Below are 3,665 nucleotides of genomic sequence, written 5' to 3'. Positions count from 1 at the left end.
AGGGAAGCGTCGGCGCCGAACGTTACATTGGACGTCCTCAAACTATTGTGAGCCTCTGTGTCGGAGATGTCTGATGCGCTTATTGATGCGGCTGTGCGGAAGCGGTGGCTGGCTTTCCCGAAGACTGCGGCTGAGCGGGCATTTATAAAGAAACGCTTCTTCGCGGAAACATTACGAACGTAGTCGGGTGTGTCGACGCAACGTACGTAGGAATTAAGGTGCCTTCGATGTCAGCGTTACTGTGATTAGCATTGAAGCAATGTCTAGACGCACCATATTGCCAAATTTGTCACTTCTCTGTAGCCGACTTAAAGTTTGTGTTTCCGACGTCACACATGCGGCAGCCTATGATACTGACTTTTTCGCTGGTTGCTGAATTTTTACCGATTGTTCTACTTGACTATCAGGGTGCCTTCCAAAAGGCTCACTTTTTTGGGAAAAGAGGTTAATGAAGTATAAATAGATAAATGGATATCACAAATTGTGTGAAGTACCCTGTGAATGCTAATCTCATAAAGAACTTGGTTTTTTTTATGAGATTACTTAGTACTTAGTACAAGTTACTTAGTATGCATAATGCTGAATTTTGGTCATGCGTCATCTATCGGCCACACTATGAAACAGCAAGGCATTGCACAATTTGCAGTGCGAGATGCGGATGTCGCGTCAAGCCGGTTGTGCCTATGCATTTATGGCAAAATGCAAATGCATTGAGAATCTTAGTGTGCTGGCTTGCATGAAGAAAATACTTCAGAGTGTTTGCTGTGTTCACTGTTGGTGCATGTACCAGTGGTTCAGTGTATTTCTTTTGGGGGGGGGGCAGCGTTATTCTGTATGGACAAATCGTATATTTTCGTCTCATAATAGGGCTCTAATTCTTCAGCAGTAGAACAATGCAGATCCAATGCTCTGCAGAACTCGGTGTGCGTGAAGATGTTGTGAACCAACAAGGCAAAATTACATATCGGGAGAAATGTGGTGCAGATGCCAATGAAAAGTGGGTCTTTAACCCGCCATGATAAAAATAAAGATTGCAGAGCGAATAGACCATTTGTACAGCTTTAGAGCAATGATTACACAAACTGTGACATGCTCAAACCTGTAAAAGCTTGCCGCAATGCGAAAGTAGGATGAGCAATATGCAGCATATTTTGGCATTGAACATGTCTTGTAAATGCTATTTTTATTGTAAGCCTCAAGCCTCGCTGTCACGCCTTTCCCTCCGGCACTCCCTTTACTGAAACGCAGCACTGTCTTTCTATTGGTGTCATGATGATGATGGTAACGGCAGCAGTAAGGCTGGTTAATGCTTGCCCCTTTGATTCCTGCGAGTTTAGTGGTACAGAATATGGCACGTGCATACACCTCTGCAGCAAAACTTTATGCTTGTGGTGATTTGTTGGAGAGCTAATTCGTGTTGGGACATTTCAAAGATGTGCGCCATTGTGGCTTAATAACTAGATCATTGGTGAGGTTGAAGACTCGTTGTATCGGTATAGAAGCTTGAAGCTGAATTGCACCACAATTCGACGGGACACAAAGAAGAGAAATACACACAGCAGAACGCTCTGCTGTGTGTGTTACTTTTCTTTGTGTGCCGTCGAATTGTTGCGCGGTCCAACTTCAAGTAGAGCATTGGGCCTCTTTGGTGCAGGACTGAGGAAGAGAAATACACACAGCAGAACGCACTGCTGTGTGTGTTACACTTGTTTGTGTGCCGTAGAATTGTTGTGCGATCCATCTTCAAATAGAGCATTGGGCCTCTTTGGTGCAGGACCGAGGAAGTGTGAGCTATTCGACACCATGCCAGTGCCTTGCCACACAATTATGGAAGTCTGAAGGTTTGCAAACAAAGCTTTGCTTTCAAATCCACCTGCTCATGTAATACAAGCACTGATTGAAAGAACCATCATACAAAAATAATGGTGAAATGAATGGCCTTTGAAAATTTGTACGTTGACACTAATGACATAATAGGTGCCACAGCAAACTCGACAGTTGTATTGGACAGAGCACTTTGTTTCCTATGTGAAGCACAAGCTTTCATTACATGCTGTGCAGATAACCAAGCTCAGTTTGTTTTAACGTGGTACACAACATTCGCTGTAATCTGTTTTTGATTCTAAAGTGCCAAACACCACCTCTTTTTCAAGGATGTCATGGGAATATTTGGTGAGAACTGTTTACAGCCCCTCCTAATGGAAGTGTGGCCAGCCAGCTTTGTTTGGGTGCCTTTATAGATTTCTGTACCTGATCATTGTGTGCTATCAAGTTGCTAAAGTCTATGCAACCAGTGCAAGGCATTACGTGATTCTATAGTCGGATACAACTTTAGGAGGCCGTAGAATCTGCACTTCTACGGCAGGTGAACACAAGCCTGCAGCAATGGGCACACACTCTACACTGACGTCGTGCCGCTGGACGCACTAATACCCGCTCATTAGAGAGGGACTATTTCTTTAGACGTGGAGGCAATCGGCTGCTGCGCTTTGGTCATCTGGGCGGGGCCTCTCCTGTCTTGTGAAGTTGTATCAGACTAGAGGATGCCGCTTTTCATACAACACAAAAGGACAAAGTGTACAATTATTTGGCCTATGAAATGGATACATCACAAGTGAGCTATGCATGCGCTTAAGCTGTGTGGAAATTAGTACATGCAAATATATGACATTGTTAAAGAATATGTGGTATCGAACGTGCATGTAATGGCACGTTTAAATCGGGGAGTGTTGCATTCATGTGCACAGTCTATAGGTGATAGCATTATTAAGGTCATGCCGTTACCTGTCTTCTCATTGTGAAATACATACACCGTTCATCTTGTGGCTAATCATACCCACTGTATTCTTGCACATAGAAAGAACAAACAGCACAATGACGTATATGCTGCATTAGTGTCTTTTTCATTTACACGGTCCAGGTTGTCTTATGTGTTTGCCCATTTTGAAGAGACATCAAGTGCATGTTACAAGTGTCCCAATATGCACAGCACAATGTTTACTGCAATAATTTTATTCATGCTCTTGAATAATAAACAAAATAATAAACTGAAAGCTCCTTTATAAGGTGTGTTCTGGGGGCTCGACTGGAAAGCAGTGAGTGCACTGATCCTACTGTGGCAGAGCAGCCCTCTGGACCTTGCCACACTCTCAAGAGCATGTGCCTGGCGCTCGCCTACTGCCACCAGGCGGTTGAGTGCCTCCAGCAGCAGAATGTTTTGCTGCAAAAAAAGTGGATTGTTGGAATGAATCAACCGCATATAAACCATTATTTACAAATAAAAATGCTCATTGCACTATTGGTACTAACTGCCCTTGACTGTGGAAGCCTTTAGTGTATGCATAATAAAACAATTTGTCGGGACAACATTGCTTTATTTTTCATAACAAGTTGTATTTTTCAGAGCCAATTGTAATGTTTATTAGTGTGCCAACAGCTGACCTGTCCTCGAACCTTCACGAGTCTCTACTGTCAGCACCACAAACGTATTTTTGTTCACTGCAAAATCAATGGCGCTCCCTACAATCCCGTCTTATGCGAGCTGATTACATCCTATGCCTACAAACATCATATTTTTGTCCCATTACGCAATTTTCTACCATCCTCGGCTGCAGTTCTCTCTCCTTGACATCCATTCTGTCACGCTTATGTAATCACCTGTTATA

At 43.3% G+C, this 3,665-nt stretch overlaps 1 long non-coding RNA gene across 1 annotated transcript; it reads left to right on the top strand.

The window, feature by feature from the left end:
• The first annotated feature begins 449 nt into the window (after positions 1–449).
• Positions 450–3,309, top strand: LOC140215951 (uncharacterized). The gene is made up of 2 exons (XR_011892560.1): positions 450–1,841; positions 3,123–3,309. It is a non-coding gene; the product is annotated as an uncharacterized lncRNA (long non-coding RNA).
• Positions 3,310–3,665: the final 356 nt, after the last annotated feature.

This window comes from Dermacentor andersoni, chromosome 2 (assembly GCF_023375885.2).
Source record: "Dermacentor andersoni chromosome 2, qqDerAnde1_hic_scaffold, whole genome shotgun sequence".
NCBI classification, from domain to species: domain Eukaryota; kingdom Metazoa; phylum Arthropoda; class Arachnida; order Ixodida; family Ixodidae; genus Dermacentor; species Dermacentor andersoni.
Note: the sequence above shows the minus strand (reverse complement) of the source record. Positions and strands in the feature narration are given on the sequence as shown.